Source organism: Myotis myotis, unplaced genomic scaffold (genome assembly GCF_014108235.1).
Source record: "Myotis myotis isolate mMyoMyo1 unplaced genomic scaffold, mMyoMyo1.p scaffold_m19_p_5, whole genome shotgun sequence".
Taxonomy (NCBI): Eukaryota; Metazoa; Chordata; class Mammalia; order Chiroptera; family Vespertilionidae; genus Myotis; species Myotis myotis.
In genome coordinates this window covers 50428198-50450576 of record NW_023416357.1, presented here as the reverse complement: position 1 = coordinate 50450576, position 22379 = coordinate 50428198, and the positions used below count along the sequence as shown (strand labels likewise).

Sequence of the window (22379 nt, the reverse complement as noted above, 5' to 3'; positions counted from 1 at the left end):
ATGTGGTTCCAATCATAATCCAAAGCCCCGAGAACCAGAACTGATGGTATAAGTCCCAGTCTAAGAGCAGGAGACCCATGTCCAAGATCAGTAGTTAGGATGAGAGATCGAATTCTCCCATCTTTTCCTTTTTCTTCTCTTCAGGCCCTCCATGATCCACAACCATCTTGGGGAGGGAAATCTGCCTTGCTAAGTTTAGCAGATTCAAATGTTAATTCCATCCAGAAATAGCCTGATGGAAACATTTTGAAATAATTTAACCACATATCTGGGCATCCCGTGGTTCAGGTAAGTTGACACATAAAATTAATAATCACAGTCATGTACTCCTTTTTAGTTTTATTGCATTCTTTCTATTTCATCTAACTCAAAATGCAACCTCCAATTCTTAAATCCCATAAAGCCCATGTGAACTCCTCTCTAAGAACTTCTCTGAGCTCATCTCCTACTAATTTTCCTCTTGCTCATTCTGTGCCTGATGTATGAACTTCTCCTTTGTTCTTTGAAAATATAGGAGCTCCATCTCAGGGCCTTTCACTTACTGTTCTGTGTGTGGGAAAATTCATATATACCAGATATCAGCATTGCTTATTTTTACTTAGGTCTTTGCTCAAATATTCTCTTGTCATATACACACCTTCTTTTCCTCTCTCGGTAAAATGGTAATCCTTTCCCCAACATCTCAACTCTCTGTTCCCTTTATCCTTCTTTGTTATTTCTCCATAGTACCACACATTTGAATATGTTTTACTTGTATACATATTTCTATTTCCAGTCTCTTTCTACTGGAATATAAACTACATGAGAGTAGAGAGTTTGTTTTATTGAATGCTATATTCCCAGTAGTAGTGTTCTATCACAGACATATATGAATTCAATATGTATGCATATATTTGTGAGATGAATGAATGATAATGTGGTATGATATATGGAGGGGGTGTAAAATGTTATTGTATTTTTAAAAAATATATTTTATTGATTTTTTACAGAGAGAAAGAGAGAGTTAGAAACATTGATGAGAGAGAAACATCAATCAGCTACCTCCTGCACATGTCCTACTGGGGATGTGCCCGCACCAAGGTGCATGCCCTTGACCAGAATCGAACCTGGGACCTTTCAGTCCGCAGGCTGACGCTCTTTATCCACTGAGCCAAACCCATTAGGGCTGTTATTGTATTTTTAATTTAAATTTTCCTGAGTGAAGTGGGTGAGATTGGATATATGTTCCTATATTTATTGGGTGTTGGGTTTTCCCCATCTATGAATATTCATATTTTTTGCTCATTTTTCTATTGGGTAATTGCAGTTGTCTTATTTGTTGTATTTTTTTTTATTCTGGATACTTTCTCCTTATCTGTTATGCACTATATAATTATCTTTACAAGGTTATATCTTGAAATTAAATGAATGTGTCTTTTAGCTAAGTTATGGAATCTGTTGTCATAGCAAAGGTTTAAACTATAATATAGTCATTTATTTTCCCATTAGGTTTATTATTTAAGACATAGTCTTTTTACTATGACAGAATAATATCTAAAAAATTTTTCTAAAAGTTTTAAAATTTATCTTTTATATAATAGTTTCTTAAGCTGTCTAGAATTGATTTAGTAAGTGATATGGAGAGGAATCTAATTTTCTTATTTGTTGTTCTTATCTATAGACAAACAAGAAATTGTTTTCCATAAAATTTCCAAGAAATTGTTTATAGCAAAGTGACGTAGCACTTCCTATTAAATAATCTGTTCTTTACTCACCAAAGTCAAATATTTAGCTGTATGTCAAATTGCCATTTTTGATAGGTACATTTCTGGGCTCTTCATTGTGTTCCATTGTCCAATAAGCCCCGCCTCCTCTTATCTTTCTTTTTTGTCTCTTTACTCTTAGATATAAATTTTTGTGTCTATTTGTCAAGTTTCATGAATAGTTGTGTGGCGTAAGACATACTTCTGACACTTCATGAAATGAGTTGGGTAGCTTTTTCTCTTTTCAAGTCTCTTGAACAAATTTCATAACATGGGAATTATCTGCTTATTGAAGGCTTATAGAATCATTTCTAAAATTTTCTCTATTAAATATTTTTTTCACAGGAACTGGTTTTGGATTGATGATTTATATTTTTGTATATTGATGACCCCTTCAATTTTCCTTTTATTCCTTAGTCATTTTTGATAATGTATATTTTTCTAGAAAAGCGGTTCTTTAAATTTTGTAAAATAGTCATTAACATTTTAATTCTATTATTATATTAAAAAAATATCTACTCTTCCAGTCATTGTACTTATCTTTTAAAAAAATACTTCTACTTTTCATTTGTTCTCTCTCTTCTCTGGCTTTCTCGATCAGTCTTCTGAGTGTTTTTATACTAGTATTTCTAATGTACCAACTTTCATTTATAACTTTTTATAAAAATATATATATATTTTTTATCGATTTCAGAGAGGAAGGGAGAGGGAGAGAGAGATAAAAAACATCAGTGAGCAGAGTGAATCACTGATTGGCTTCCTCTTGCACATCCCACACCAGGATCGAGCCTGAAACCCGGGCATGTGCCCTGACTGGGAATCAAACCGTGACCTCCTGGTTCATAGGTCGATGCTCAACCACTGAGCCCCACTGGCTGGGCTCATTTATAACTTGTATAACTTTTCCTATTTAATTAACTTTAATTTTTGCTTATTTTTTTTTATTCTGCTCTTTTGCTGGTTTTCTGAGTTTATACCAGTTATTTTGGGTCATTTTTATTTTTTTAACAAATATATTTTGGATTATAAACTTCTTAGTATTATGTTAGATGCATTTCACAATATTTAAAAAATGCAATTCTTTCACTACCATTCAATTCTAAATATTTCATAATTTCTCCTTTACTCTTTAACCAATACATTACTTAATGGTTTGATCTTTATTACATGTTTTATTTAGAGATTTATTCTTTAACCTAAAAGCTATTTAAAATGTACTTTTATTTTCCAAAGATACACTATTGTATTTTTATTATTTGTTTCTTGCTTAATATGGTCAGAAAACATGATCTGTGGGATAGTGATCTTTTTTATATTTGTTGAGATTTCTTTGTGACCTAACACCAAGGCAATGTATGTAAAGTTTCTATATCTGCTTAAAAATAATGTATTTTTTTTATATTTTCAGAAGTATAGTGTTCTAAATGTATCTGATAAGAGAGGTATTTAAAATTTTTTTTAAAATTTATATTTCTTTTTAATTTTTTGGTCTGTTTTGTTATTTTAAGAAAGAGTAATGCTAAAATATCTCATCTTGATTGAGACTTCATTAGTATTTTTCTTGTAATTAATTTATCTACTTAAAGTTGTCTTTTAGGTATATGTAAGGTCAATTATAATATCCTACTGGTGAATTGTTTTAATATTATGTAGGTTCCTTTTTTATCTTCACTAATGCTATTTGCACTCAATTTTATTTTATCTGCTGTTGATCTAGCTTTGTTTTGTTTAATATTTTCTATGAATTAACTGTATACCCTCTCTCTGAGAAATTGCCACATTATCACATTTATCTAGCCACTGGTTGGGGTCCTAATTCAAACTAAGATATTACTCAATACCAGAATATTGCCAACTACAAGATTTCAAATATTGCCTTTTCCTGATTTCATGATTCCATGAGGTTTGTGAATTTTGGATTGTTTCATTCAGGGTCAAGTTTAATATTTAGATTTTTCCTAGGTTGGTCATAGATTCTTCTTATGGCTCACAGTGTCACAGTGAAGGATTCTGGATGGCTTGCAGTTGAGTCAGCTAGGGTAAGATACAAGACTTTTAAACATTCTGTACCAATATCCACTTTCTCTCATTTGTAAAAGGTTCCCAAGGAACTGACAGATAATGTGTAAGAGAACCTGCAGACTGATGACATGAGACATTCAGGTAAAGTTTCCCTGAATAATGTGGAAATGAGGGAAATAAGATTGTCCCTAGGCCTAGAGAGTGAAGTTAAACTAAAATTTTTGCATACCTGCATTAATGCTGGGAAATGTTACATTGCTTCAAAGATGCACCATAGCAAACTGTACCCTGAATAAAGGTATTAAAGACAGAAGTTGTCCATCTGTAAGCGGAAATGTCAGCCTTGAAGTCTAGAGAAAGGAAAGTCACAGAGATAAACTTGTTGATGTATCCATGCAGCTTTCCCAAGGGAGGAAACCCTCCTTAGCTAAAAGGCTTTTGAGCTGTGTGGTCCCATTTACTAAACTATGATTTCTGAGGAAAAGACTACAGCAGGTTGTAGCCACTAGCCTGTAAGTATCCCAGCCTCATAAAAACATCATCTCCATAACCTACAAATGGAGACACAAGATTTTCTTATCCTGATGCCATTAAACATTGATTTAACTAACTGAATCCACTTATTCTAATTTCATGTTCATTGAGCAAGTTCTTGTTTATTATTTGGTTTCCCATATTGGTCTGGATTTAGAGAAAATTTGGCTGGTCATCTGGATATAAGTATTCTGATTGCTGAAGTAAAAGTATTTCACACTGTAAATTTATAACTTAAAGTGTTCTGATTATGATTTTGCTTCCTATGTGTCCTTTTTAAAAAGTGATACTGCAAATAGTTAAAAAAAAAGCAAAGGCTTTTATTTGGAATATATAGACTCATTTCTAAATCACTTTTATGGTTTTCCATTTTACTATACCTTAATAAACATATCATTAATTTAAGATGTTTGCTGTGTTTTGCTGTACAAACAATACCTAAGTATCTCTTTACATACCTTGTGAATTATAAATAAATTAAAAAGTTGCATGTAATGCTTCTTATTTTCAAGAAAGAATGCATCTATCACATATATGTGAGTATTCTGGTACATGCCTAGGTATATTGCATTGGGTTATACATTACACTGTCTATCTATCTATATCTATATCTGTGTGATGTTGTATTGATGGAGCTTATATAGGAGTCTTATGACTGATTCACTGAGGGAGTTAACATGAGCCTGCCTTGGAGAGATGAAATTTTTTACAGGCCCCGAAAAAGTTAAGCATTTGAGTCTGCAAGTATAAGGAGCAGGGCCTTGATTAAGGAAAACTCTCAAAGATGATGTATGTGACCCTGGGGCTTCCTGTGAGAACTTTCCCAAGTGACATTCTGACATCACAATATATTTTAAAATGTGTATTGTATATTTTATCATTTGCTTAAGTAGGTTACAGAAAAAAATGGTAAAACCACCCAATTTTTCCCACCTTAGTTTATCGCCCAGTGCTCTGATTCCAGCACAGCTTTCTGATTTTCTGCTTAATCCAGAGCTAAAAGAACTGGTCACATGATTCCCTCATCATTTACTATGCTCCCCTGCTTTATGTCTTATTCACATAGACTTTGGTGCACAAAGACTGTGGTTGAATTTACTGCCTTCCACTTTTCTGAAGATTATAGTTCTGCCTAGTAACAATCAACGCAACCATCTATACTAATAAAAGGGTAATATGCAAATTGGTCATGATGCCCTGACAGTAACAACTGGATATGCTAATTGACCATCACTCCAACACAATAAGAGGGATATGTTAATTAGCCACAGCCAGTATGCAATTTGACCATCACTCCAACACACAAGATGGCCACCCCCATGTGGTCAAAGATGGCCTGCAGGGGAGGGCAGTTGGGGGCGCCAAGGCCTACAGGGGAAGGCCATTGTGGGGGACCAGGCCATTAGGGAGGGCAGTTGGGGGTGATCAAGCCAGCAGGGGAGGGCCATTGGAGGCAACCAGGCTGGCAGGGGAGGGCAGTTGGGGGCGATCGGGCCGGCAGGGGAACAAGTAGGCATTGGTCAGGCTGGCAGGGGAGTGATTAGGGGGTGATCAGGCTGGCAGGCAGAAGCGGTTAGGGGCAATCAGACAGGCAGGCAGGCGAACAGTTGGGAGCCAGCAATCCTGGATTGTGAGAGGGATGTCCGATTGCCCGTTTAGGCCTGATCCCACAACTGGCAGTCAGACATCCCCCGAGGGGTCCCAGATTGGAGAGGGTGCAGGCTGGGCTGAGGGACACCCCACCCCCACCCCAGTGCACGAATTCTGTGCACCGGGCCTCTAGTTTTCATATAATGTGCATTTGCCATGCCAAAGTCGATTGGTCCAAAGTTAGATATCCTACCCAAGCTAGGCAATCAGTTTTTAACTGAGAATAAGAACTTATACATATACTAGTGGCCCAGTACATGAAATTCGTGCACATTAAAAGGGAATTAATCAGAGGAAATATTTTAATATTCCTATTTGCTCTTTTTCTATAATAGAAGTGTCAGAGGTGAAAGAAAATTAGTAAAATGTATATGGAAATCTTCCTCCTGTCAGAGTCTGGAGCAAGCCGCGGGACCCAGAACCAAATCCGCACCCACCCATGTGCACCTCGAAATCGCATGAGATCCAGATACGGCCAGCCCCACCCCCATCAAGCCCCGCCACGCGGCGGGGGGAAGGCCACAGCCTCAGGTCCCCCAGCCTGGCACCAGGCAGGGTGCGTAGCCTCAGGTCCCTGGCCTGGTGCTGGGCGGAGGGCATGGCCTGAGGTCCACAGGCCTGGTGCTGGGACAGGGGGCATGGCCTGAAGTCCCCCATCAAGCCCCACTGGGCGGGGGCATGGACTGACATCCCCCGTCAAGCCCCACCAGGCAGGGGGTGCAGCCTCAGGTCACCCGCCACAGCCTGGTGCCACGCAGCCTCAGGTCCCTGCTGATCGCTTGTACAGCTCATTACAGGTACCCTGCCTCCACTGTGGGCGCAGTCATATTGTGTTATGGGAACCCTGCCTCCACTGTGAGTGCAGCCATCTTGTGACGGCGTGATGGAGAGAGGGTCAATTTGTATGTTACCTCTTTATTATATAGGGTGTACATTCTACATAAGTTTTCTAAATTATTTTAATTCCAAACAACGTAGAAGCAGGTAGTTGGTTTAGACAGATATTTTGACAAGAATAAATGTATGAATAAAAAGAGATATGAGAGTTGAGGAGAGAATACTTCCCAAATTTTGATCCCTTAGTTCTTGGTTTCAGCGTGTTTCTTCCTGAAGCTCAGCTGCATCTCTGTTCTTGAGTTTCTTTATCCTCATACTAAATTTTGCCTTCTTTTCATAAAGCTACCTTAAAAGGGTTTCTGTTAGGACTATATGAGGAATCACATGTTCCATTCTATCCTCTTTCTACGACTTTGTCTTGAATACAAAGCTATGACCCTGAGTCAGAATTTTCTCCAAAGTCTTCCAACCCACATACCAAATTCAAAGTGGTTTATCAGATGTAAAATTACTTCTACTATTTGTGAAGTTATTTCATGAAATGAAAGCTTGCTCATTTTCACTGAAAATTAATTCCCATGTAAAATATTCTGATGTATTTTATACTCATGGATTTTTTAAAGTAAAAACTGCACAATTATTAAATAACTGGGAACATTACATATTTATCTCTATATCTAATAAGTATGCACAGGCATAGACACATGTGCACACGCACACGCACATACACTTATTTTTTCTCCTAGGCTAGAATTTCAAGCAATTTTGTGTGAATTTTAATGTTCATAGCAAAAACTGAAGCTTTTTTCCACTTAAGCAGTTGCTCTATTACTTTTTAAAATTTCCCAGTAGAGTTTCAGAGAATAAAAAGGATTCTTTTATAGAAGAAAAATCTCTCCTTTTATTTTTGTCTGTACTATAAATGTCCATTTAGTTCCAGTGTATACTCCAGTTTAAAATATGTGTGCACGAGTTTGTATATGTGTATGAGGAAAAACACACTATGAGTAAAACCCCTGGTCATACAGGCCAATATTCTGTTTCTGACAATGAGTTCAAATGAGTTTGGCAAGAAGACCCATTTGTCCTCTATGGAGTAAGCTCAAGGGGCTAAGGATATTGGAGTTGAAGGAGGGAAAGGGAAGGTTCTCCAGAAAATGTTTTATTTGAATTATTTTAATACATTTTCTGAACTTTTCACTCTGAAAATTTATATATCATTTACTTCATTAAAGCTCAAAAATAAAAACGTAAGTAGAACAAAGGAAGAGCCACACAGACAACTAGTGTAGGTCTTCAAACAGACTCAAGCCAAGCCATGGCCAGTGCTCCAATATAAGACCTCTCACGTGAGGATGGTGTCCCAGCGTTGGGACTCACTGTAATTGTCTGCAGTCTTTAAAGACCTCAGAGGTCCCACGGCCATAGAATTCTATTCTGATGCCCAGCAGAATTCTAATAGCTAAAGAGTCTTCCCAGATAAAACTCTGTTATTTCTTTGACTTCTTTGGGGGATGGGTAGAAAGGCTAAATTTAGACATTAAGCTCCAGCCACGTTCAAAGAGCAATTCATGTTATCAAGTAAAAACACCGTGTATGTTGATACTGATGAGGATGCCACTTAGTATCTTGTTTTTACATTACTTATATTCATTAAAATTCATAGGCATTAAGTTTGTAAAAACTTTCAAGCAAGAAAATATTTCAAGACTAACATACTTGTTCTCATATCTTCATTTTATATTTGAGAGAACAGATAGTACAACCTAGACATTTTTAAAGACCATAAAGGTGATTGCTATAGGAATTCTTTTGTTTAAACCATATGTTATAGAAATATAAATCTATATATTTTCTAGAGTTGTAATCAAAATAACCTTTCCAAAATAGAGATCTATATCAACTTCCCTTATTAATGTCAATGAACTTTGACTATCCTACCTATAATATCATGGAATTTATCAAGTTAGAAAGCAGTCTATTCTATGGATGCCTAAATTTAACAGTCCTTTTTAGAATGAGCTATTCTTATTTTTCTGCATAGTCAGGTATATGTTACTGTCACTTGACTACTACACAAAGTATTACAACACCATTGATGAATCTAATCAACCCAGGTGCTTAAAATCATGTAGGCACTATATTTTTAAGCAGAGAAATGAAGAAAAACCCACTTATTTCTTTTAATTAAGATCCTTGTAGGTTTATACTTTGAGCATCAATGCATCTGAACAGAGAGTAATAATAGACAAACATTGACTAGACAAAGTTTAGATGACCTTTCCTTTCTCAAAGGTAAGCATCTCTAGAAGCATTGTGACAAATAGTGCTGAAACCATAAGCTTATTGGATTTATTGCTTCTCCAGATGGAAACAAACAAACAAACAAACAAACAAACAAAATAAGACCAATTGTGCGTCCATGCAAGGGAGGAATAGGAGTTAAACTGACTGAGTAAAAATTGAGACTGGTACAGACTTCCTTCTGCCCTATCACATGATAGACATGAAAGAAAAATGAAGAAAACTCTTTTTCCTTTAAGATTTATCAACATTTAATTTTTCTATGCCTTTTCATGTGCCCTTTTGTTTACTCTACAGAACTTCTCACTCCCTTTTTGTGTCTAACTGTATCCTGCACAAATGCATCTACTGGCCAACAGGCTTAGCAATGTCAAATCTATCCAATCTAATAAAAGAGAAACATGGTAATTAGCCGTACCTCCGCTACCCTTCCCATGGGCTAATCAGGGCGATATGCAAATTAACTGCCAGCCAAGATGGTGGCCGGCAGCCAGGCAGCTTGAAGCGAACATGAGGCTTGCTTGATTCAGTGACGGAGGACTCCAACGTTACCCGCCTGCCACTGCCGGCCTCTGAGCTTGCAGTTTGAAACATTCTTACAAATATAGAAGCTAAACAAAACCCCAGAAACCTGCTTTCAGCCAGCCGGGATCTCAGAGCTGGAGTTGAAACAGTGTTTCGATTATAGAACCCAAACAAACCAGATACCTGCTTTCAGCAGCAGAGGCCTCAGAGCTGGAGCCAGAGCTAAAGCTGGCCCAGAATAAAAAAGAAAAAAAAAGAAAAAAAGGAGCAGTTGGGAGCTTCAGTCACCTGCCAGCCTGAAAACAGCCCTCAGCCCCTCATCCAGACTGGCCAGGCACCCCAGTGGGGACCCCACCCTGAAGGGTGTGTGACCAGCTGCAAACAGCCATCATCCCCTCACCCAGGCTGGCCAGGCACCCCAGTGGGGACCCCCACCCTGATCCAGGACACCCTTCAGGGCAAACCAGCCGGCCCCCACCCATGCACCAGGCCTCTATCCTATATAGTAAAAGGGTAATATGCCTCCCAGCACCAGGATCAGCAGAGCCGCGAGGCCTCCTGGCACCGGGATCAGCATGACAGGGGGCAGCGCCCAAACCCCCTGATCAGCCCTGCTCTGTGCCTGATAAGGGGGAGCTCCCCAACCCCCTGATCGCCCTGCGGCTCTGTGTGTGACAGGGTGCGGTGCCCCAACCTCCTGATCGGCCCTGCTCTGTGTGTGACAGGGTGTGGCGCCCCAACCCCCTCTCATGGCCACTGCTCTGTGTGTGACAGGGTAGAGCCATAACCTCCCCATCAGCTCTGCCTTGAGGGTGACAGTGGCGGTGCCCCAACCCCCTGATTGGCCCTGCTCTGTGGGTGATAGAGGGCGGCGCCCCAACCCTCTGATCCGCCCTGCTCTCTGTGTGACAGGGGGTGGTGCCCCAACCCCCCAATCGGCCCTACCCTGAGCATGACTGAGGGTGGCATTGCAACCTCCCGATCCTCCCTGCTCTGTGCATGACAGGGGGTGGCGCCCCAACTCCCCAATCAGCCCTGCTCTGAGCCCGACCAGGGGCTGCACCTAGGGATTGGGCCTGCCCACTGCCACCCGCGAGCAGGCCTAAGCCAACAGGTCATTATCTCCCGAGGGGTCCCAGGCTGCGAGAGGGCACAGGCTGGGCTTAGGGCCCCCCTCTCCCCGCCAAGTGCACAAATTTTTGTGCACTGGGCCTCTAGTATATATATAAAAAGCCAGTGTTTGCGATGACCTTGATGACCAAATGACCGGTCACCATGAGGGCGGGTGGGCAGGGTGGAGAATGTGGAGCAGCAGCGGGCGGGTGGGTGGGGCTGGGAGCACGGTGGCAGTGGGTGGGTGGGCAGGGCTGTAAGCAGCTGTGGGCTACTGCACATGATTTCATGCACTGGGCTTCTAGGAGATTATAAAAGCTCCTTGATGGCAGACATGTCTTATTCAACTCTAGATAAGTAGTAGCCTCATTTCTGACATTGAGGAGATAATTTATATTTATTATATGAAGGAAGGAGAGAATAGCGAATATCTTATTTTTTGTTCATGATGCACCACTTTTCATTTTTATTAGCCTATGAAGATTGGCACAGTAAGAGTTTTATATAAATTGAAAATTCTAGAAGATTGAGAGTTTAATCTCATCAAACACCAAGGACTTTAACTTTAAATATATTTTAAAAAAATTATTTTTGAATTACAGTTTACATTCAGTATTTTTTTGTATTAGTTTCAGGTGTACAACATAGTGGTTCAACAATCATTTCTTTACAAAGCATTCCCCCTCATATTTCCAGTACGCACCTGCACCATATATAGTTATTACAATATTACTGACTATATTTACTATATATTTACTATATACTATGCTGCACTTTACATCCTCATGACTATTTTCTAACTACTGATCTGTACTTTTCAGTCTCTTTCCTTTTGTACCCAGTCCCTTTACTCACCACCCCTCTGGTAACCATCAGTCTGTTCTCTGTATCTATGAATCTGTTTCTGTTTTGTTTATTTGTTTATATTGGTCTTCAGATTTCACATAAATGAAATTATATGGTGTTTGTCTTTCTCTGACTTATTTCACTTAGTATAATACCATTTAGGTTTGTCCATGCTGTTTTCCACAGTGGCTGCACCAGTATGCATTCCCACATCCTTAGCAATGGTTATTTTTTGATTTATTGATTCTGACAGGTGTGACGTGATATCTCCTTGTGATTTTAATTTGCATTTCTCTTATAATTAGTGATGTTCAGCATTTTTCATATGTCTGTTGGCCATTTGTATGTCCTTTTTGGAGAACATACGTTGTCTCCCATTTTTAAATTGGATTGTTTGGTCTTTTTATTTTTTGGTGGTGTGTTGTATGACTTCCTCATACATTTTGGGTGAGAACATTCTCTTATTGAAAGTAACTTATTCTTCTTTCTGAGCAGCAACTTGTTCCCAGATATAATTCACCTAGGTTGGCTTGAACTCTGCAGTTATTTCTGCTCTTCTATTATTGAAATCTTATCTGCCCTGGCCAGGTGGCTCGATTGGTTGGAGCATAATCCCATAAACCAAGAGGTTGCAGATTTGATTCCTGATCAGGGCACATATCTAGGTTGTGGGTTCCATCCTAGCCAGGTGCATATGGGAAGCAACTGATCAATGTTTCTCTCTCATATTGATGTTTCTCTCTCCCTCTCTCAAAATCAATAAAAAAGTTATCTTTGGGTAAGGATTAAAAACTATCTTCTCTCTAAGAGCTCAGAACATAAGGGTATGAAATGGGAATCAAGTTCAATAAGTAGATGGATACTAGATATAAGGAGATATGTGTCATGGAGCTTGTTTTATGACTCTGCTTTATTGTTCACAGTGGCAAAAAAGTGAAAGAATGATACAACACATGGTATATAACCATTACCACTGAAGCATTTTGTATTGCTTTCTGTGAGTACATTGTCACTGATCTAATTTTCACTAAATGTTAATCAGTTTCTATGCTAAAAATACATTGAGCTGAACAATGGATTAAGAAAGATGTTCTAAATCCTATCTTGTACTTTTCATTTAATGGGTCTAAATTCCTTAAAGTATCAGCCCTTAAAATTGACTTGTAGAAATATGAAGTTATGGCTCTGAATCTCTTTGGAGGGGGTGCTTATGAATATTAACTGTATCTTAAGATGCACTGTGTTGGTACAAGACTCATTTGAGCACAGAATTAGTGAGAGGTGAATGACGAATAATGGGCTCAGTGTGTGGAGTTGAAATATTCGAAAGAACAGACTCTGTATGGTATTGTAAAATGTCTTGTAGCTTCATTTCTGATTTTGAAATGTTACAGTGCTTGCTTATTGTCACAGCATGATCTTCAGCACAGTTGGGTAGTGCTTTTTTAAAGTAATGCAAATGCATGAATGTCAGAAATACCTTCAAATATCAGGGACTGCATCTTTAAGGAGTACATTTGGCATTAAGCAGCCTTTTCCAGCTAATGAATTTCTCAAGTTACAAGAATAATGGCCTTTTTAATCTTAGCAAGAGTAATTAAACAGACATTTGTTATTAATGATGTTGTTAATGGCAGAAGATATTGAATTCTCACTTTAGATATTATATTGAGAGTGATTATTTTGAGTATCAGGCATATGATTGCATGATGGTTTTAAAAGTACATCTACTTAAGAGCACTGTAAAGAACTAGTTATTTAAAATAGAGAAAACTGCCTTAACTTTTACCAATACTAAGGATACTAAATATTTCCACACTGTGGTAGAACTAGCTCTTGGGGACAAAAAACACATGTTTTATTAGTTTTACCCTTCATTTCCAGTAGTATATTTCCCCACAGAGTGAGAAGTACTTACTCAAAGTTCACTTCAAATAGAAAGATGGATGATATTGGTTGTCTATTCTATGTCCATTTCCCTTTCCTAGAAGGTTCCTCAATTCTGTTCAGAATTCCAACCTATTTCCAGCTTTAGAAAGGCATCCTAATTAATCAACTCATTTATTCATTCAACAAATATTTACTGAGTGTCAATATGGCCAGGCACAATTGTGTCTGTGCACTGCGAATGTAGCTGTGAAACAAGAATGAGATAAAATAAAACCAGACAAAAATATCACAAATAAACAAAAGCAAAATGTAAAAAGACAAACATCCCTACCGACCATGATTGGGATAATGAATTGATCAAGGTAGAGCCAATCAGGCCACAGCAGCCCCCAGTGACTCATGGTTCAGTGTCAATGCTGGCCTGTGGGCCAAGTGTTCCAGTCAGACCAGAGAGCAGGGGGAAATAATTCTTTTTCTTTTCCCCCCTAGACATAAACAAAGCAACAGCAAGGCCCAATTGCCACTGGCAGCCATTTGTGACTAGGAGGGAATTTGGGATTAGGACACACAAAAACCTAAGGATAACCATGGGGGTTTCTACTGCCTTCTCTAAAAGTATCTGATCACCAGGACACTGAGCTAGGATCTTCACAAGCTCATGAGAATGACGAGACTCTGAAGCAAAGACACTGATGTAGAAGTGCTTAACCACTGAAGTGGGGGAGGGTCACAATTATTGTAAGGATTGGCAGGTTCAGAGGAACAGCCAAGGAGACTATTCACAAAGAAGTGTGGTGATTAATAGAACATGGCTTTCCTGGTCAAAATAGATAGATACCATGTGAGGTACATTATATGCACAATGAAAAGAAGATAAGAATGGATGAGTAGATAGCTAAGGGTCATCATTGCCTGAAAAGGAAGTTACATTTTCTTGCCCAATTTTGGGACCACAATCAATTTTTAGATATAGAATTCAGTGACTGATGGGTTGGCTGGATCCCTCAGAGAACCCATGGCAATACAATGTCACATATATCCTATCTAATAAAAGTGTAGTATGGAAATTAACTGTCACTTCGTCACTCTGTCACAAAGATGGCAGTGCCCAGTCCCCCCAGCCCCGCCGCTGAAGTGTCAAGGCCTGTCACCACTCCGGCGGGCCGATTGCAGCAGTGTCTGGGCCTGTGGACCCGGCTGGGAGCCGCGGGGCCGAGCAGCAAGGCATGAACCACCCACTCTGATAGGCCGATGCAGTTTTGTCACTCTGCCACTGCCACTGCAGTGTGTGGGCCTGTCAGCCTCTCCATGAGGCTGAATGCTGTGTCTATGGAGCACACGCAAGTGGGTGGGGACTTGACTCTGGGTCTTCTGATGCAGGGGGACTTGATGCTATGTACCTGTTTGTGCTGGCCAGCAGGTGGACATCCCCTGAGGGGTCCCAGACTGTGAGAGGGCACAGACTGGGCTGAAGGACCTCCCCCAAGTGCACAAATTTTTGTGCACCGGGCCACTAGTACTATAATAAGTCCCCTGATTTTCCCCCTGAGGATTTATGGATATTTACTTGGTGCCCATGCACTGGAGATAGGGGAATTTACTCAGGGTCTGAATTGACATTGATACCTGGAGACCTGAAGTATTATCATGTCCCCATTACAGTGTGGGGAATGGATGGGTCAAATAATCAATAGAATCATGGCCAAGGTTCAGCTTAGAAAAGGCCCACTGGTTTTTTAGCCACACATGGTTGTTGTTTTCCAAGTCCTCAAATGTAAAATTTAGAATTAAGATAGCAGTTGGAACAACAAGAATTGAATCCTGCCCTAACTGGTTTGATTCAGTGGATAGAGCGTCGGCCTGTGGACTGAAAGGTCCCAGGCTCGATTCCGGTCAAGGACATGTACCTTGGTTGCAGGCACATCCCCAGTAGGAGGCGTGCAGGAGGCAGTTGATTGATGTTTCTCTCTCATGGATGTTTCTAACTCTCTATCCCTCTCCCTTCCTCTCTGTAAAAAAATCAATAAAACATTTAAAAAAAATAAATTTTTAAAAAAATAAGAATTGAATCCTTGGTCTGTGGACTAAGAGCTATTAGAATGCAGAATGACAAGAAGAAGTCTTTAAAATTGCCTTATCTCACAACCAAGATAGTGAATCAAAAACAGTATTGCCTCTAGGAGGGATGACAAAGATTAGAATCACCCTTGTGAATCTTAAAGATGTAGGGGTGTTTTTCTCTATCATATCTCTTTTTAATTCCTAAGTCTGGTCCTCAGAAATTGAATGGATCTTTGAGAGTGACTATAGACTGCCACAAGCTCAACCAAGTATGGCCCCGATTGCAGTTGCTATGCTTGATGTGGTATCTTTGATTGAGTAAATTAGTAAATTATTGGATCTATGTCATGAGGTTTGACATAGATCCAATAATTAGCACTTTTTTCCTTTTCTATTATAATCAGAAAAGAGGATCTGAAATAGTTTGCATTTACATGGAAAGAACAAGAATATACATTTAAAGTTTTGTTACAGGTATACAGGGGTGAGAAAAGATAGGTTTACAGTTATAATACAAATAAACAATACAATAATGAATAAATAAAAATACAAGAATAAACTGTGTTTTGTGTACTCACAACTGTAAACTTACGTTTGCTCACCCCTATATATTAACTCTCACACTCTCTGCCATAATATAGCCAGAAGATATCTGGACCATCCAGACATCCCACAGAGCATCATGCTGATTGATGATATCTTGCTAATGAGGAAGAATGAGAAAGAGGTAATTAGCATGCTGGAGATGTTAGTTAGATGCATGTACCCCAGAGGGTGAAAGATGAACACATTGAAGATTCAGAGACCTAATATTTCTATAGTTTTTAAAGGTCCAGTGGTCAAGGACATACTGGGAATTTAATCTAAAATAAGAGACAAATTGCTACTTGCATCCCCTACCATAAAGAAGGCATAACATTTGGTATGCCTCTTTGTGTTCTGGAAGTAATATATTCCATTCTTAGAAATATTGTTCTTTCTGATATGCTAAATGATATACAAGACTGTTAGCTTGTGTGGAATCTGGAGCAGGAAAGGTTTTTGTAGCAGATTAAGGGTATTATGTAGCAAACATTCCCTTAGAGTATACTGCCTATGCCCTATGATGTTGGAGGAGTCAGTAGTTGGAAAAGATGCAATGTTCAGCTCATGACAAGACCATTGGGAAAATCATATTATTGGTCCTACAGTCACAGAGCAAGGCCATGCCATCTGCAGTGGGGAAACAGCTCCTGACATGTTATTGGATCCTGGTAGATACCCATATTAGCTGGGATCTGTGGGATACTCCAAGGCATTTCAATTATGTGTAACCAGCAGCAGTTCATCATAATCCTAAGCCTAATATGCTAAGTGCCTGATTGTTCATTCAACCAATCAAAGCACAATATGTTAATGATAGGCTAAGGCTGCTCAACCGCTCACTATGACGTGCACTGACCACCAGAAGGCAGATGCTCTGACTGGTAGGTTAGCTTGCTGCTGGGGTCCGGCCAATTGCGATTGAGCAAGACAGGCTGGACACACCCTGGAGCTCTCTCATGGTCCTTCCCAGGCTGGCCAACCTCCCATGTCCCTCCCCAGCCCTGATCATGCACCGGTGGGGTCCCTTGGCCTGGCCTCCACCCTCTTGCAATCCAGGACCCCTCAGGGGATGTTGGAGAGCTGGTTTTGGCCCAATCCCACAGGCCAGGCTGAGGGACCCCACTGGTGCACGAATTTGTGCACTAGCCCTCTAGTAAATTATAAATTTACATTGAGCCTAAGCAGACTAGAAGCACAAGAAAATTGTATAAACAGGGAGCTTAGATCTCTCCACTTTCTATGTCAACCACCGTGGTTGTATGAACACTCTTTCTCAACTCTTGTCTATGACCATATGTGGATGTTTTTTATAACTGCTAAAGGAGGAGAAAAAAGCCAAAACTTGGTTTATTATTGGTTAAATAATCAATAGAATCCTAATCAAGTACATTGGTTCATTATTTGAGTCAAACCAAAAATTAGTGTGGTTGCATTACAAGCTATACTCAGTGGTCAGAGACAACTTTTCTAATATTAGTTTCACGTGGTGCACCAGGTTATGACTTTGTGTGAAAGAAGTATTCTGAGGTGAGAGTATGTAGAATCATGAGTAATTCAAATAGCCTGAATGGTGTTTCAGGGGCCTGACTGCAGATAGAAATGCCTGATTTTTGGACATTGTGGATGGGTACAAGAGAGTAGGCATAAAATATAAAGACTTTAGTGTGGCTTGTGAAGCATCATTGTGGAATAATCTTAGAACTACAAACTAGGTGAGAATGACTCAGTTGCTTCTGTCATCAACCTCCACAGAACTGGTATAATGGACATGTGACTAGAGAGGACCCATCAGGAGAGAAGAAGGCTTCCTATGCTCCCAACAGAGTGACTTTCACTTACCAAGGCTAATCTAGCTATGACCAAGGCTGAATTTCTGATGTGTCTCTATTCCTTAAAGAGACCAACCAACCACTGGAAAGTTGACTACATTGGGTCTCTTCTATTCTGGAAGGCCTAGTGGTTTGTTCTCACAGCAATAGATGACTGTTCTAAACATAAGTTTATCTTTATTGCCCTCCTAGTCATCACCATTCAGGCACTTTCAAGATGTCTTATCCACCTGTGTGAAATCCTATCTATACTAATAAAAGGGTAATACGTGAATTAGACCAGATAGACCAGACGTCTTCCGGATGTCATTCTGGACATCCTTCCTGACAAAGCCCATGGTGTGGCTGGCCTGCAAACCACCCGTGGCCCCTTGCCCAGGCCTCCCCCTGCCCCCAGTGGGAACCCCCACCCTGATGGGGGCATGGCCAACCTGAAAACTGCCCACAGCCCCTTGCCCAGGCTGGCCCTGCCCCCAGCGGGGACCTCCACCCTGATTCGGGGCATGGTCAGCTTGCAAACCACCAGTGGCCCCTTGTCCAGGCCGACCCCGTGCCCCAGCAGGGACCCCCACCCAATCATGGGCATGGCCGGCCTGCAAATGCCCCACAACCCTAAGCCCAGGCTGGCCCCACCCCCCAGTGGGGATCCTCACCCTGATGGGGTCGTGGCCAGCCTGCAAAATGCCTGCAGCCCCTCGCCCAGGCCGGGGAGTGGGACTTAGCCATCAGTCGGACATCCCCTGAGGGCTCCCAGACTGCAAGAGGGTGCAGGCCGGGTTGAAGGACCCCCCCCCCTACAGTGTACAATTTTTGTGCACTGGGCCTTTAGTCCTATATAATAAAAAGGCTAATATGCAAATTGACCCTAATGGCAGAACAACCAGAATGACCGCTGGACCAGTCACTATGAGGTACACTGATCACCTCTTGGTCCCTTTTCCCAGCCAGCAGGCTCTGATCATCTGATGGCGAATTGGGAAGCAAGGGTGGGTGGCAGCGGGGAGCGGGGCTGGCTGCAGGGAAGCTGGGGAAGATGGCCTGATCGCAGGCCTAGGAACTATACCCATGCATGAATTTTGTGTGCCAGGCTCCTAGTCTATGAATATAAAAGCCTTAGTGACCGTTTGACCATTTGACTGGTAGCTATGATGCACACTGACCACCAGGAAGCTGATGATCAATGCACAGACATGGAAACATGGAACAGACTGATGAATCTCAGAGGGAAGAGGGGAGGAGGGAACACAGGAAGAGATTAACCAAAGATCTTATAGGCATGCTAGAGGCCCGGAGCATGGATTTGTTCACCGGTGGAGTCCTTCGGCCTGGCCTGTGAACATTGGGCCGAAACCAGCAGTCCAACATCCTTCGGGGGTTCCAGAATGCGAGAGGGTGCAGGCCAGGCTTAGGGACCTTACCAACGCACGAATCCATGCACCGGGCCTCTAGTAGTATATAAAATCCCACCAGCGAACCCATCTCATAATGAGATGCAATACCATGACCATGGGGTCTATATGTTGCATCAAATACTACAATATCCAGAAGCTACCAGGTGGATAGAGTGTTAGAATGTCCTGGTGAATATAAAGCTGAATCACCTGCTCAGAGGCAATACTCTGGAAGTGTACAATGCTATGCACCAGGTGTATCAGAGGCTTCTATATGGCATTATAACTGATAGAGAAATTCATGGGTCTGGGAATTTGATCTCTAGAAAGGTTAGGAAGCAGATATGGTGCTTATCATCATTCACATTGACCTACTTCCTGTTCTTGCAATTCTGGGCTCTCTAAGGTAGAGATCCAGGTCCCTACATGGAACATACTATTCCCAGGGATGCATTCAAGCATTGCAAGAGACAAGCCACACATATTCCCATTCCCATTTGTATCTTTACATTTTTTTCTGTGGGATTATTAGACATAAATATAAAACTGCCTGGCTAATCATTCAGTCTGAACAAAAGTTTTATTTTCTGTTGTGACATCCTAAAAGTCTCTTCCATGAACTAATTTCTTGCATTATGAATTAGGGGGCAATAGTTATCTGTAGGGAATAAGGGGGGATACTGACTTCATCTTCATTCTGTGCTCCATGTCATGTCTCTGGATTGTCTCTTTGGCCCCAGAAAGTTGCAAGTCAGGAAGCTATGGATTCAATAGCTCTGCTTGTGTGTACAGTGGCCCCATTCCTTGAGCAGAAGGCTTGAGGCTTATACTGCTTCAGCTGAAAGAACAGTGCTGGCCATATAGAAGCTACCAAACATACATCTGCTGTATTGACTGAACTAAACTGGATAAGGTGGTATTGCCAAGAAGAGATTGCCTTCAACATTTCAGTACATGACTTTGAGCCATTGTTTAGTCATTCTTGTTACAAATATGAATTAAGCCATGGAGTGATTTGGTATTTTCAATGAGATTTCTTTTGAACCAGAGATTCAATGGGAAATTATTTTTCAGTGGAAAGAAAACACTTTAGTCAAGCCTGGGGGCAGCTCCCATAGTGACATGTGATAGTATGTATTTCCTTTGGTGTTCAAAATTTCCTTTGGTGTTTCTTCTGAGAAAAAATAACTTGAGCAAAGCTTTAAAAAAATCCACTAAGCTCCAGAGAATAGTTTACAGACAACTGAATTATGTGCATCTTTGAATCCACGAGTTCAAGCTCTTCTGACTCGGCGTCTTCCAGTTGACACCTTCTGTGAAGCACGGTCTGCGCTGCATTTTCTCATCGGGAAACTCAGCCATCTTAGTTTCAGGGTCATTTGAATCACATGGTTAACCTGATCCTTTTTTCATTTTCCAAAATATCAAAATTAGGGCTTATTTTTTAAGAAGGGGAAAAAAATCTGGCTTCAGTTGTCAGTTTCCTCTGTTCTGTCAAGATTAGACTAGTAGTTCTGAATAATTCTGGCTCATTTTCTCAAGGGACTAGGCCTGAAATAATCTAGTGTTTATTTTTATACAAATTCTCACAGTACTACAACATTTCAGTAACTTCCTGGGATGTTTCTAGTTTTTCACAGGCCAAAAGGCCATTCTCAGAGGTAGCTCCTTCATGTAAACCTAAAAATGGCACTTTCCCACATTATAGTTTATCAGGAAGTTTAAAGTTCAATAGTCCTCCTCTCTTTTCTTTCTCGTCACAGAGAAAGGAAAAAATAAGGGGCAGTTCCAGCATGTTTGCTCATTCGAGCATGGTCATTCCATTTCAGTGTTTGGGAACCTGGGAAAGAGGCAGGGAGATTGTAGTGTATCTTGGCTGAGAAATGGCTGGACTGGGAAACAGGACTCTCTGTCATTCCCTGTGTCACTCTCTGTGTGACCCTGACCTCTTCCCAGCATTCCTGACCCCACCTCTAAGTTGGGGAAAATGATGCTCGTCATGTAACCCTCACAGCATTCTCACAAAGTCATGAGATACTGTGCTGAAAAAAGGGAAATCGTGTTTGGAAGGCCAGCTCTATATTCTGCACAATTGGTTCTCAACCTGCCTTTCTGGATTTGCCCTCTCCTACATGTTCTCAGGAAACCTTGCTTTCAGTCCTGTGGTTGTTGACTTGCTGTCTGGCTACATAATAGACAATTTTGTACCTCTATACCCTTTCTCATTGTCTGCTACTTCTGTTTCTCTGCATTTTTTAAGCAAAGTTCAAACCCAATTCTTCAGTTCAGCCTCACTCTTTTTCCTTCCTCAAAAATCACATCTTTTTTCACTTTATATGTCCAGTGCATATAATTTCTTGCTGCTGTATCTGTAGAATGTATTATACAAATATTTTGGTATCTTTTATCTCTTCTAATGAAGGTTACGTGCTAGAAATACTCAAATATATGTTTAATTGACTGGACAATCTTTACATCAGCTCCTTAGCATTTCAAATTGGTTTTAATTACATCGTGTCTTTCTGTGGATGTACCAAAATGTGGTCATGGTATGTGTATTCAGGCTTACAAAGTGGTAGAAAAATCTGTTTAAAATGTTTAGCGTAGAGTGTTAAATTCAATCCTAGAAGGCAAAAACCAGTGAACAGTGCCAGGGCCAGAGCTATATTTAGGTTTATTGTTTCATAAGTCTGGTCTATTTCAGTGTATTGTTCTCTGTACAAGGTCTCTCTGTAACCGTGCATTATAATAGACTGTTGCCAGCATTCTCAAAGTTTCAGAGATGGATTCTTGATTACTTGCTTCCTGCCCCAGGGATTCTTGCTGCTAGGATTGTCATTAAACAAAGCAAGCCTCCCTGGCATTGTATTCTGACAAACAATTTGCACCTTTGTAAACTGATTAACGGAATGAGTTTGTTTTGATAATTGATCCTTGACTTGCATTTTAAAGGACAGCAAAATTTTAGAGGATTTCTATATTTGTTACAAATGGTTTTTTTTTGGAATATTAAAAATATTTTAGGAACTCTAATTAAAAAAAATGCATAA

At 40.4% G+C, this 22379-nt stretch overlaps 1 long non-coding RNA gene across 4 annotated transcripts in view; it reads left to right on the top strand.

The window, feature by feature from the left end:
- Nucleotides 1–3336: 3336 nt before the first annotated feature.
- LOC118655663 overlaps nt 3337–22379 on the top strand; it is a 116263-nt gene continuing 97220 nt past the window's right edge. For 2 of the 4 annotated variants that reach the window (XR_004967334.1, XR_004967333.1), the window contains exon 1: nt 3856–3905. This is a non-coding gene — a long non-coding RNA (uncharacterized LOC118655663). Of the gene's footprint in view, nt 3782–3855; nt 3906–22379 lie in introns of those variants that run through there. The other 2 variants (XR_004967337.1, XR_004967335.1) reach the window with 2 other exon arrangements.